Source organism: Lactuca sativa, chromosome 2 (assembly GCF_002870075.4).
Source record: "Lactuca sativa cultivar Salinas chromosome 2, Lsat_Salinas_v11, whole genome shotgun sequence".
NCBI classification, from domain to species: domain Eukaryota; kingdom Viridiplantae; phylum Streptophyta; class Magnoliopsida; order Asterales; family Asteraceae; genus Lactuca; species Lactuca sativa.
In genome coordinates this window covers 1864232-1878829 of record NC_056624.2, presented here as the reverse complement: position 1 = coordinate 1878829, position 14598 = coordinate 1864232, and the positions used below count along the sequence as shown (strand labels likewise).

Below are 14598 nucleotides of genomic sequence, written 5' to 3'. Positions count from 1 at the left end.
TTACGTCGGGTGTAAGCAGCTCAGATGTAAAACCCTAAATTGTGGTCTTGCACTATAAAAGGAACATGTAGTGCTTTACCCTAGCCACCATCACCCTTGAGAGGACCCTTAGAGAGTTGAGATTCGTGCTTTAGCTGGTGTGTGAGTTTTTGAGCTTGAAGTTGCCTTTTCATGGTGAAGAAGGAGAAGAGGAAGCCATTGTTAGAGCTAGAAGTTGATGAACGAGTATAGATACGAGTACTACAGTGGTTGGAGATCCTTCCTGAGGTAAAAAGCTCAAAGCTTTCCTTCTTCTTCATAAGCTTTGCTTGTAGGACCATTTGTTAGGGTTTTGGTTCAAAGTTGGAGACTTTATGTGCAAAGAGTCTCCATAAGCTTAGATCTGACCTTTTCTAGTGTAAAATGTGTTGAGGAGTCATAAAAATCGAGTCTTGGACGTGGATCTTGTGGCATGCATGAGTTATAGTCTCATTATGGAAAGAGGAAAGGTGTTTTGAGCACAAAGTGATCTTTACAGCCACGCAAAGGCTTAAAGATTCCAACTTTATGGTTTAAGACGTTTTAGAGGGGTCAGATCTGACGTTTAGATTCAAGTCTTAATAGTTTAAGACCTGAATATGCTGAGCAAAAGAAACTGGGTATTACGCTGGGCGTAATCCCAGTACACGCCGTGTAAGGGGTTGCGTACCCCGTTTTTGAAAGGCAAGAGTACGCCCCGCGTACAAGAGCTGGTACCCCCCGCGTACTGCTTGCTGTTGACTTTTGTTGACCTTTAGGGTTTTAATCAACATGTGGACTTTTGGGTCATGGAGGGGTAAAATAGTCTTTCACCCTTTTATGGAATTTTAGAAGGAAAATGGTATAGCCTTGTGAGCCTGTAAGTCCCTAATTTGCCCGTGTATCAATCAAATCCGTTTGATGGTGTGGAAACCCAATCAAACGGATGATGTTAGATCAAGTAGAAGAGAAGGAGAAGAAGAATAATACGAATCTTGATTGAATTGATTAGAATGAAGTTCCCTTACAAGATTCACACCCAACACACACTTGTTCTTCTCTGGCCGTAAACTCTCTATTTTTCATCAATCACTACTCCTCACCCTAACACCTCTATTTATACTTGTAGAAAATGGGTCGGAAACACATGGGCCGTAAATGAGTTTATGGCCGTAAGGTGTTTACGGCCGTAAACTCAGCCGTAAACTAGACCATAAATTCACAAATATTATAGAAAAATACAATTGTCCAGAAAAGTAAAGTATAAACCATATTTTGACCCAACAATCTCCCCCTTGGTTTATAGCTTTCTATTCTTAATTGACCCAACAAGCTCCCCCTAAAAAGTAGCCGGCTCTTCTTGTCAATCTTCAATGAGAGCTTGGCTTCAGCTTTAACCTTCGTTTTCTTCACAGCATCAGGATGAACATATAAATCTTCAATAATTGACTTCATCTTGAGTAGTTGGGCATTTCTTTAGAATTTGGCATTGATCGCACATTGGGTGAGGAGGCTTGACGTACTGATTCTTGAAAGATAACGCTTTCAGCTTGAGAATCTTCAGAGAGAACAAATCTTCTGGATCACTTCAGCAGGTTCATAGATAGCAACGAACTGATTGAGGAGGCTTCAATGCAATCCATCACATAATCTTCAATTTCAGCTTCACCTTGCTTCTGGGGTTGAAGGATTGAATGTTGAAAAAATGATCTTCATTTCTTGCTCCTTCGAATGAGAATTCTTCGATACTCACGGATGAAGCTTTTGGCTCAGAAATCTTCAACACAAACTCCATGAGTCTTATCTATACCTGAAATCACTTTTCAAGACAAAACAAAACTAAAAGAAAACTTAGCACACAAATTAAAATAGAAACAAAAATATTTTTGGATTTTTGATTTTTCTGAACAGGAAATAAAACAGAAATAACACTATTTTTGGATTTTTTTTTTAATTTTTCTGATTTTTCTTTGATTTTTGAATTTTTCTGATTTTTTTTTATTATTTTCAATTTTTAATTCTCCCCTAATATTTAAATTAGAAGAAACTATGATAAATTTAACAAAATTAAGAATGATATCTAACTTTAAGAGTGATTTGGGATCAAAGTTTTAGACGGCCTTTATCCACTTGTCGGTACCTTCTATATTCACATCTTTGTCTGGTTGATCGTCAGTATTGTTGTCAACTTAAACACGAAAAATTGTGACTTATTTAGGACATACTATTTGTTACAAGACAAGGTGAACTTAAGTTCCTAAAAAATTATATATGATCCTAATTTCTTAGATATTATATCTTAAGGACCATTCATCTGACGACGACCAGGGATATTGTTGTCCACCTAAATTGAGCAGCGAGATCTACAGACAATCTGTATGTGTTAAATTTTTAAGTGTACTAGAACGTGTTTCCCGCTTCCTGATATGCCCCAGCCATCAAGAACTTCTAGAGTACTCCTTACACCGGGTGAGCAGACAACCATTCAGAAAGAGAAGAGATTCAGAATTATATTGCTAACTACTTCAGAGGGGTTAAGAAGAAGAAGGTTTCATATGTTGTGTACCAGGTCGGATTAGAAGTCGCGCAAAGGAGACATCATATGGCTAACAGATAAGAAGTATTTCACATATATATAGCCTGCAGAGAAATAGAGTTGCATATGTTGTGTAGCATGTAGGATTGGAAGTCACGCAAAGGAGACAACAAATGACTAACATACGGAAAGAAAGAAAATGATATTCTACAGACCTAATTTATCGGAATTTACCAGTTGCCCCATCCAACCAGAATTAAGGACAGAATCCGCACATCGAGGAAAAGTTAAACTACGGTTCCAAGTACGGGTTCATTTAATGTGACGAGTAGATTCCCATATATATCTCCCTGCTCAACCTATTTGAGTGTCGTATTGTCAGGCTGAACGTATCTAACTAGATTAAGATTTGTCAAGTCTATAAATTTCCTAAGTTCAACTCTGCCTAGTCATGTCCATTAAAAAATTTTCGTGCCTACCGATGCATCAAACCAGAGCATAGACCCTTCAACTTTGGGTACGTTACGCGGACTCAGGTTGGCTGTTATCACTTGATAATATCACTTCCCAAAACATCTCCCTCAAGCACATTTCATACCAACATATATATATATATATATATATATATATATATATATATATATATATGTTTAATGTTTTTTTTTTTTTGAAAATTTTCTAATTTTTGTGTTGTTTTTATTTCTCCCCCTAAATTTGTGCATAGGAGAGAAACGAAAGTAAACGCGCAAATTTAAACTATCCTAAAACAAAAATTAGTCTTTAAAGTGAATCAACTTAAGAAAAAAAAACTCAGGAGTATAGAGAAGAAAACGCAAACCGTAATTCACCGATTGAATCTGCATTCAGAAGGTCTAAGAACAGCAAGCATAATCTCATAACAGATCCGAAAAATCTTCATATCATTAAGCACTAACCCCATTTGTGATCTCTTCCTTTCTTCCTTTCCCGCAAAAAGGACACATACTCTCAAATAATGTTCTGAGTGTTGTATAGTTGAGAGATGTCCCCAATCATGTGCCAGGAGCAGCCACTACCAACAAACCGAAGTCTGATGATATGCCTCCATAGCTGCTCCAGTACAGAGCGAGATCAGTTGGTCTTTGGAACCCAGTCCATTTTAAAATTGGGTCGACCTTTGTCATCCTCGCACGTTACTATCTCCCATGACGTATCCTGCTTATCACAAACAAAAGATGTAGAAACGTTAGAAGCATTAGGAGATTTTGGAGTTTTCACCTTATGTACCCATCTATATTCGGGTTTAACCCATTTCTTTTTCGATCCGATGGGTGCATCGGCACTTGATTTGGCACTTGAAGCCGATCTTCGAGATGACTTTGACTTAGCCGATCTTTGTTTCACTGGAGCATCTCTTGGATTTGGCTTCTTAGCAGGCATTCCCTTCTTGCCCTTGGGATTTTGATTCTTGGCCTTCATGGCATTCCAGTCAGCATTGTCTGAACGTGACCTTGAGGGTTTTCTTTTGGAGTATCTCCCTCTTGGTGCGTTCTGCCATCCTTGTGCGTAGGAAGGAACGTATGCGCGATTTGGACAGTTTCTAGAAATGTGTCCAGGTGTTCCACAGTGAAAGCAAGTCTTTTTCTTCACTATGAAGTTATTTATTCTTGCCCCTGGTGGCGTATCCTTGCCTCGTTTCTTGTTGTTCCCACACGCACACTTGCAACAAGCACTCTGTTGCATTGGAATTGGAGGCCTATATTTCTCAACGGCAGGTTGATTAGAAGCAACAGATTTAGACTTCAAGGGGTCGTTTGTTTGTTTAGAAGAACTCCCCTTGTTCTCATCCTCTGCTACTTTACCTGCACATGTAACAGGGGCATCAATATTTTCAACATTAATAACTCCTCCTGACACAAATCCAGCTCGTTTGCCATATTGAAGATGTGCCTCCTTGTCAATTTCTTTCTTTGTCATGGGGATGGATGTGTAGTTATGATTGAAAGGAGGAGGAACATTATCATACCCTAGACCTTTGTTTTGATTCCTTTTAAACTGCATGCTTTGGTCTATCATATTTGCAACCACCTCACTTGAGAAATCATATTTTCAAACATCAAGTTTGGCGGTTTCAAACTTTCCTTTCAAATATTCAACTTCAGCCACTAGCTCAGCATTTTGTTTGACTACATAATCATAGTTTTCACATTTGTTACTGTAGTCTTCCTGAAGTTTCCTAAAGTCCTTGGTTTTTGCTTCTAACTCAGCCTTCAGGGGTTTCTGTCCTTTCCTGAGTTGATATCCTTCATATCTCAGGTCCTCAACTTCTCTTTTAAATACATCAATTTTCTCTCGAAGAAACTTAATCGTATCTTCACATGATTGAGAACATGAAACTTCACATGAATGAGAACATGACACTTCATTGACCGGAAGGTTTACAGAACTCTTTAAAGCGTCAAGCTCTTCAATTACTTCAGCAATACTAAGACGATTGAGGTCCTTTGTCTTCTTGATGACAACTACATTCATATCCCACGATTTTGGAAGTGAATTCAATAGCTTTTTGTTTATCTCAGATTTAGACAAGAAGATCCCAGCTATATTCATCTCGGTAATAATTGTAGTGAATCGTTGCAGCTGAGTTTCGAGGGTTTCTCGAGGGATATAGTCAAAAATATTGAAAATTTGTCTTAACATATCCTGACGACTCTCTTTCATGTTTTCAACTCCCTCGTAGACCTTAAAATCAATTAAAAAGCACAACTAGAAGCTAAGATAAAAATTAAACGACAAATTTAAAATGCCCCTTTTTTTTAAGTCAACCTTAAAAGTCAAATTTAAAAAATCAAACTCAAAAGTCAAAGTTGAAAAGTCAAACTTAAAAGTCAAAACGAAAAGCTAAATTTGAAATTTAAAAGTCAAATGAGAAAGTCAAAGATCAAATTTTTAAAAGTCAAAGTCAATAATTTAAATAAAAGGTCAAAAATAAAATTCAAAAAAATTAAAAATTAAAATTTTTGGTGGAAAAAGATATTTAAAAAGAAAGAAATTGATTTTTGGGGTTAAAAGTGTCAAATTTCGAAAATAGGAAGCGACAGTAGTGTTTAAGTTTAAAATATGGGAGGGAAGGAACAAGGGATCTGTTGGAGGAGTTGGCAAGGCGCTTGCTTTGTGATCAAGAGGTCGCGGGTTCGATCACCGCCTCCCCTAGCTTCGTCCTTTATTTTGTTAAGGCGCTGATCAAGAGACCCTGATCCGAGCCGTTCTTCAAGCCACGCTCCACCAGTTCAATCCGCAAGCCGCTGCCGTAAACCGCCGTCGTAAGCTGTTTCCGGCCGAGAACTCCGATCGGCCGTAAAATCTGGTGAAGCCTAGCCGTAAACGCAAGCCCCGCCGCTGGCCGTGAAAAGTTTCCGGCCGTAAACTCCGACCGTGAACTATTTCCGGCAGTAAGCTCCGGCCGAAAACCCTTCAAGATTACATGAAAAACAGCAATTTTTTGATTTAGAAGCTCCAAAACTCAATCAAAAACCTCTTTTTATGAAAAACACGAAGAACAAACCCCCCTTATTTTTGTGAGATCTATCCAAAAACGCAAAAATATTTCGAAAATAAGATCAAATAATGCTCCAAAATAGGTTTACGGCCCAAGAACTCGGTGTTTACGACCGTAAGCTTGGACCGAAAACACCAATTATTCAGATTCCAGACGAAACAATAAATCCTTTTGACTGATAAAAACCAGACTCTGATGCCAATTTTAAGTCCGTAATTTGCCTGTGTATCAATCAAATCCGTTTGATGGTGCGGAATCCCAATCAAACGGATGATGTCAGATCAAGTAGAAGAGAAGGAGATGAAGAATAATGTGAATCTTGATTGAATTGATTAGAATGAAGTTCCCTTACAAGATTCACACCCAAGACACACTTGTTCTTCTCTGGCCGTAAACTCTCTATTTTTCATCAATCACTACTCCTCACCCTAACACCTCTATTTATACTTGTAGATCATGGGCCGGAAACACATGGGCTGTAAATGAGTTTACGGCCGTAAACTCAGCCGTAAACTAGACCCTAAATTCACAAATATTACAGAAAAATACAATTGCCCAGAAAAGTAAAGTATAAACCATATTTTGACCCAACATAGCCGTTATTGATTTAGAAAGAATATTTTATGTGATTAGGCGAGGCTAGGTCGAGGTTACGAAATTTAGAAATATCGAGCACGTGAGACTTAGACATCATATGAGGTGAGTCTTCTCACTATGCCTTAACCGATGGGGTAATTATGTGTCATTGAAAGGTCTTATGTTTATGATGTATATGTGATGTAAGTTATATGTGATATGTTATGTGATATGAGTATGATGTGGGCCGGAAGATCAAGATGATATGGACCGGAAGGTCAACAGAGTTATGGGATGGAAATCCCCTGAGTCAATTGGATCGGAAGATCCTATAGAGTTATGGCCTGGAAAGGCGTATGTGTTGTATAGGGTATTTTGGGGGACTCACTAAGCATTTATGCTTACAATGTTATGTGTTATGTGTTTCAGGTACCAGTGATGATCGCGGGAAGGCGCCGACATGATTCGTACACACGCACATTGGAGTTTATATATTTTGATCTTGGGGTTTTGTACTGATACAATGTGATACAATCTTTTATTTATAAATGCAAATGATATTTCATGGTTTTCAAAAGTGAAAAATTGTTCAAATTTTTATGGCGTTACAAGCAGCTAGGGCCTTCTTCGATGTTCTGGACTCTTCATGGACATGATGAGTTAGTGAAACAATCTGCGAGTTGACTAGAGATTTTTTGATTATGAGAACAAAGGGAAATCGACCAGTCGCATAGATTCACTCGAGGAGTTGAGTCAACATTCGGCTGTTGACTTCTATTGACTTTTAGGGTTTGGTCAACTATGGAACTTGGAGACCATGGAAGGGTAAAATGTTCTTTTCACCCTTTCTGAGATTTAGTAGAGGAGCTAGCTTAACATTTATATAATTTTTAAGTAGAGATAATTGTTATACGTGTAGGCGGAGTCTAGACTAGGAGCTCGAGTCTGGGTTACACTGCGTTAAACTGCGAGGTGAGTCTTCTCACTATACTTACCTGAGTGGTAATACTATGTGACCGGAGGGTCTTATCTGAGTTATCGACCGGAGGTTCTTGTATGCTTATGCTGAGTTATGTGATATCATGTATTATGTTATATTGTATATTATTTAGTGCTTTAAGTTAGGACCGGAGGGTCCAACTCGATTTGTGAGACCGGAGGGTTTTCATTGAGAAACATTGACCGAGGGGTCTTTATCGAGATATAGCCATGAGAGGCTAATGATATGTGTGCGATATTTTGGGGAAATCACTAAGCTTCGTTCTTACCGTGTTGTGTGATATGTTTATCAGGTACTTCTCAGGACCGCGGGAAGGCGTCGGCTTGATTGTACATACAAGTTGAAGATTATGTTTTTGAGGATTCTGGGATATCATCAGACATTGTTGATTTTTTTTTTTTTACAATTTAAACAATTTTTTATTGAGAAATGGAATAATGGGATTTATGTGATTTTAAAAATGAAAAATTTATTCGAAAATTTATAGTATTACATAAATGCTGTAGGTGTTTTATCAAAACATGGAAGAGCATGTCATAATTGCACCACATCGACTTGAGTTTCCACACTATCATTTTATGATACTCTGATGTCTTGCTTTGAAAACTACATTTGAAACTAAAATGATCTTTTCATGATTGGCTTTTGGTTGGTTTAATTTATGTAAAAATGAAAATTTTAATCTATATTTTGGAGATGTTACAAGTACGGATTTAGGTGCTTGGTGGTCTGACCATTACATAAGGCTGGGAAATATTTGTGAGATGGAGCTATCACAAAACATTGAACAGGAAAGTCTTTATAGAACTTTTGGAATTTGAGTTCTTCAAGTTCATTAAAAGAGTTCCATATTCCTGAAGATGTCTTTTTTGTTTCAATTAAAAATGTAAAGATCAAGAATTAGTTTTCTTACTAAAAACTAACTCGTTGCCATCAGGTTTCCTGAAAGTTCTGTCCTTATTTGCCAATATAATATTCTTCAGGCCTATATCTATGTTCTCTTCATAAAAAAACTATAGAGAAAGAATATTCCATAATGATCATCAAATCATAATATTAACTATATTTAGCATATGAGATAGATAATGTACCAATGTTTACTTGGTTAAAGTAACCATGGTTTCAAGAACATGGATGGAGGTGTAAAAATTAAAACAAAACAAGCTACTTGTCCTCAAAACCATCCTTAGAAGCTTTAGACTATCTGCCACTGATTGAGTGAAGTACCAAAGAGCGTCTGTGATTAAACACACAATAGGATCTTGTTGTTGTTTTGAAGCAGTGACGATACAAGAAGGTAATATGTAACATCTCGACTCCCAGGTATTTCATTTTGTTATTTATTATTACGATTCCATGAGTGACTCGACGATTTGTGAGTTTAACTAGTCGAGTAGAGTTCGATTTGATCACATGGGTTTAATGATCGACTCAACGAGTCAGAGATCTGACTCGTCGAGTTGACGCTCTGTGAGGAAACCCTAAATCCCCGAGTTTGAGACATATTTAAAGGAACTTATGTACTCATTTTTGCCTCACTAGCTACCCAACTCCCCTGTGTGAAACCCTAATCGGTCATTGCGCTAAGAGAGAGAGTGTGTTTGAGCTAAATTTTGAGTGTTTTGGTGAATCATTAGAAGAAGAAGAAGAAGTAAGATTCAAGCAAGAAATGAGGAAAGGCTATGAGATCCATTATTCATTCACTTGGAGCTTCGGTTGGAAGGTAAAAGTCATCACCTTGCTCATTATGTTGTTTAGATCTTGTTTAAGAGGAACTTTTTTTAGGTGGGGGGGGGGGGGGGGGGGGGTTTCCATATTTCCTTGAGAATTTGGTGTGACTTGTGCTTGCCAAGAATTAAGACATTAGATCTGGACCTTGTGAGGTCCATAGAGTCCAAAGGTCCCAACTTTATTCAGCCATAAAAGAGTTAGTTTGCTTAAACACTTTAGTTAGAGCTTGTAGTGACATTATGGGGAAAATATGTCATGCATGAACGTAAAGATCAAAGCTTTATGTGACTTTTGAACCTTAGGAGGCTATATCTAGAGTTTGGAGTGGTAAATTTGCCTTAAAACGTCTGAGTGAGAATTTGACTTAAGGAACTCGATGAGTCAATAAAGTTGACTTGACGAGTCGGCTAGGGTTTTCCCCGATGAATCTAGACAAGGGTGACTCGGCGAGTTGATGAGACAACTCGATGAGTTAAGTTGGATTTTTGCGACGTTTTGAGGAACAATGGGGGCTCGTCGAGTCACATAGGTGCACTCGGTGAGTTGGGTCAACATGGACTGTTGACTCGAGTTTGACTTCTGTTGACTTTAGGGTTTGGTCAATCATGAGTCATGGTATCCATTGAGGGGTAAAATGGTCTTTTTTCCAATCCAAGAGTTAGAGAGGGAAAATAACCTAATTTATTTTGAGTCGTGATTTAAGTGTTAATTAGAAATTATTATCTTATGTGTTAGACGGAGGCTAGTTCGAGATTCGTGTACGAGATTATTACTTGCTTGTTACGAGGTGAGTCTTCTCACTATACTTACCATGAGTGGTATTTTCGTGTGACCGAGGAGTCTTACACACTTACTTGAGTATTGTGATATCCTGCATTATGTTTTTGTGATTTATGCTGGGTATTTTTAATATGAGCTTATTGAGTTAGGACCGGAGAGTCCACCCGAGCTCTGGGACCGGAGGGTCTCCACTAGGACACATTGACCAGAGGCTCATATTGAGTTAGCCTCAAGTGGCTATTGTGGTGTGTAGTATTTTGGAGAACTCACTAAGCTTCGTGCTTACCATGTAATGTGTTATGTGTTTCAGGTACCTCTCACGACCGCGAGAAGGCACCCTGCATGATTGTAAACACCTGCCCGAAACTATGTTGAGGATTATGGGATTTGACTTTTATTGTGGATTTATGTTGACATTTGAGACAATGGTGGGTATAATAGTTTATGTGTTTTAAAAAAATGAAAAAAATTGGTTTGAAAATTTACGTCGTTACATAATAGAACTTTGAATTGATGGTCGCTTCAGGTTAGATCACTTTAGGGTAGGAAAATGGAGTCGGGGTAGGATGGTGATGCCGACGTTGACGTCGATAGTCTAATAGTTCCGGTAGGGGCAGTGATGAATGTAATCGTGTATGAGAAAAAATGGGTGCTCCAAGGTTTTTTGGAGGCATCGACTACCATAGAGAAAAAGAGAGAAAAATGAGTGTATTAGTAATTTTTTTAGAGATGGAAATAAAAAAAATTAATTTTTGGTGAAGAAGAAAGAAAATTGAAATTTTAGTAAAGAGGAAAAAATGAAACTATTTAGATGACCAAAAAATTGAATTTTGTTTGAATATTGGTTTCACTTTTTAACTTTATCACCATAAAACATTTCACTTTTATCATTGTCATCATAAAACAATTATAATCACATGTTTTTTTTTCTTTTATAGTTATTATATTTTTATTTTTAGATACATATAAAAATTAAAATATGAATATAAAATACATTTAGTTACATTATTTTTAAAATGGCATAATAAAATACTTACAGTAATATATTATTCTTTTATATTCAAAATCGTCAATTTTAGACATGCATATAAAATTAATTTGTCATTATAAAACACTTATATTCACATATTTTTTTCTAAAAAATTTCATAATAAAATACACTTACAGTCACAATAATCTACCGTAACTATTAGCATAATTTGTCATATATATATATATATATATATATATATATATATATATATATATTGCTAAACAATGGCAAAATATGTGAAAACAGTTTGCAATGATGATAGTTTTTAGCTAATATGTGACTAAAAAGCAACTGAAATTTGAATAATGACTTTTAGTAAAACTATTACCCAAAACCATAACAACCCTGTTTTTAAAAACAACTAGAGAAGAACTCCGTGTTGCGAGGTTGGAAACGCCAAATAATTGAAAAAAAAAACAGAAAGATTTTATTGGGTAATTCAAGATTCCATTCCATGGTTTGTTTAGTTGCCAATTCCTCCAAATTCCATTTTTGATAGATTTCAACATTGGGTCGGTGTAAAGAATTGCATTCCATTCTTTGTTTATAAATATTACCCAATCATCAAATAGAATGGAATTGGAATTGAAGATTCCAATCATCAAATAGAATGGAATTGGAATTCAAGATTCCTTTCCATATGGACCTAATTACATGGTTGATAAATTTATCTGGTTAGTGGAACGAACTCAAATTTCATTCTTTCTTTTTTACTAAAAGACCAAAATACTTGTCTTGTATGTTGAAATAAAAGAATTTACTATAAGTGAAATTTTGAAAATTAAATAAAGTTTTCATCTCATTTCTTCATCAATCCAGCTATATCCCACAAATTTACATTACCATCAATTTAAGAGTTTCTCCATCAATCCAACTATATCCCACAAATTTACATAACCATCAATTTAAGAGAAGATAGGTAGACACATTTTTACTAAAAATTACATAGAAAAAGGTACGTCCCACATGTTCAAGAAACCATAAATTCAACACTTCTTTGCAGAAAGGGCAATGTGGTGCTAGCAATTGATAGAATATTACTACTTCTACACATAATTCCTATACATAAACCCAATCTTTGTATTCCAAGAGTATGATGATTACAGAAAACAATACATCCAATTTGGAATTTAAATTTCCGGAGATTAACTATTCTATAAATAATGTACCAGCAATAAACATGAGTTGTTTACCTCTAATTGGTGCAGAATCGGGAAGAGTCTTCCGCAGATATCCTGGCTGATAAATTAACAGGTTCTGAATACTTGCAAAGGGTGAACTACCATGAACAAAAAAGGTGAGAATAGTGGTCAACCTCAACATGGCTAAGAACGGGGAAACTCTCTATAGTTTTGTAGTAATTCGCAATGAAAGCAATCATCTTGTGCCCATGTTGTCTTAGTTGCTCTGCATCCATTGCCTTGAGATTCAGCCTATTCTCCCTGTTATACACGCATCATCATGCTCAATCTATGAGACACATATTTGCATTCAAGAAAAACGAAAGACTACAACACTTACATTTTCCTAATGGTTTTGTGAAACTCCCACAGCTAAAGAACTGAAAGATTTTACACTGAAAAAGAACAATCACTAAACTATTTATATGTAAAACCTAGAAAGAAAGAAAACCAAACAAATAAACATGAGTTGTTTACCTCTAATTACAAATGGGTCACATAATCTGAGAAGAAGATGCTAATCGACAATCAAACCCTCCTGCAACTACCTTCTAAAACCCTACTGTTTCAGTCAATCACAATCGACCGCCATGAAGTCCTTTAATAAATTAATTTAGATTCAGGTCTCCAAAGCAACACCGCTAGAGGTTTTCATATTCTGATCCATCACCAAGACTGCCATCAAAATTTGAAAAACAGAAATAGATAGATAAATTAGAGAGAGATACCTCAATAGTGAAGGATGCGATTTCCCATGAATCTTTGAACGATTTGTGGTCTTTCAATTTGTAAAAATCATATACATAACCATAAAAGAAACTCATCAAAAGCAAAAGGCAAAGAAAAAAATCACACCAAGCATATGGGAATAGGGAATTGGTTGGATGGTTTAGGATTCTTAGTGGCATCATTCTTTTTCTTCAAGGCTTCAGCTTCTTGGTTTTTAGTGACAACCCCATTGGCAGAAATAATAAAAGAACAATCGATTGCTAATCATCTCTAAGAAATCAATGTTTGGGCTTTCTTGGGAAACAATGGTAGAAGTAGAAGACAATGAAAATAGAAACATCAGATTGAGCAGATGCATTAAACTTGATCCAGAAAATTGATGGAGAAGACGAACCAACCTGTTGCAAGTTGTGGTCTTCCGATGTCGATGTTGGCATATGGCTCTAGCGAATCCGGTACTGCGAACCTTTGCAGGAGGTAGATGATGTGGTGGTACTTTAGTTAATTTTGCGCATGTTTGCAGGAGGTAGACAATGCGTAGGGCGGCGGTGATGTCCATTGTGATCATCTTGGGTAAATGGTGGAGGAGAGACCACCGGGCGGTGGTCGCAATGGCAGTGAGAAAGGATCGAGGGGAGAGGAATAATGTCGTTGAAAGTCGCCGATGGAGGTAGAGAAGATGTGAAGGTACGCCTGGGTTGTGAACATCGATCGGATGCTTGTAGATAGAGGCGGTGATTCTCTGGATTGGAGATAAACGGAGATAGCAGTGGAGAATTAACACGTATAAGCTGAATATCAGCACGTATACAAACGTGTACAATGAGTGAAACGAAAATGTTACAGCAAAGCAAAGGGTTTAAAAAAAAAGAGAAAAAAAATATACTGAAGTGGTCCAATAGAAACAGAGAATTGTTCATCTTGTACTTCTAAATTAGTATATATATAAATAACCCTATGCGTTTTTTATAATAGTGTGATGATCTGACTTAATAAAAAAATAAAGTAAATTCCAAATAAACCCACCTTATGCTTATGTTTCTTCTCCACCCCATTTTTTGCTTTTCTCCACGTGTGCGTTATTTTTTTTTTCTTTCTCTACACCAAATTTTCCAACAAAACTCCCTAAATTGGGCACAAAGTGAAGGAGTCGACCTTGAATCAACAAAAAAAAGGACACGACATGTTTAGTTGCGGCTAAATTTAGTTTGACTTGACCAGGCGATTCATGGCTTACAAAACTACAAAAACTGAAATTCATTCCACCAATCACAAGATTTACTCTCCTTCTTACACTCATCTTCCCCTTGATTTTGTGTCCTCGGTAATACCAGTTTTCATAACATGTATTGCTAATAGGAGTACAACTTATTTATAAGACAAGTAAGAAAAGTATAGCATGGAGTTGATTTTAGTGATATTAGTGTTTAAAAAAAATATAGTTGAAGAATGTTGTAGGTCATATGAAGACGATTTTGTGGATATAAATTTTCTCAA

General features: G+C 36.6%; 1 long non-coding RNA gene across 1 annotated transcript; it reads right to left on the bottom strand.

Annotated features, from left to right (window-relative positions):
• Positions 1–12253: 12253 nt before the first annotated feature.
• On the bottom strand, positions 12254–13979 carry LOC111911097 (uncharacterized). Its single transcript, XR_006188683.2, has 3 exons — positions 12850–13979; positions 12713–12767; positions 12254–12633 (listed from the first exon to the last, which is right to left on the bottom strand). It is a non-coding gene; the product is annotated as an uncharacterized LOC111911097 (long non-coding RNA).
• Between the last annotated feature and the right edge of the window lie 619 nt (positions 13980–14598).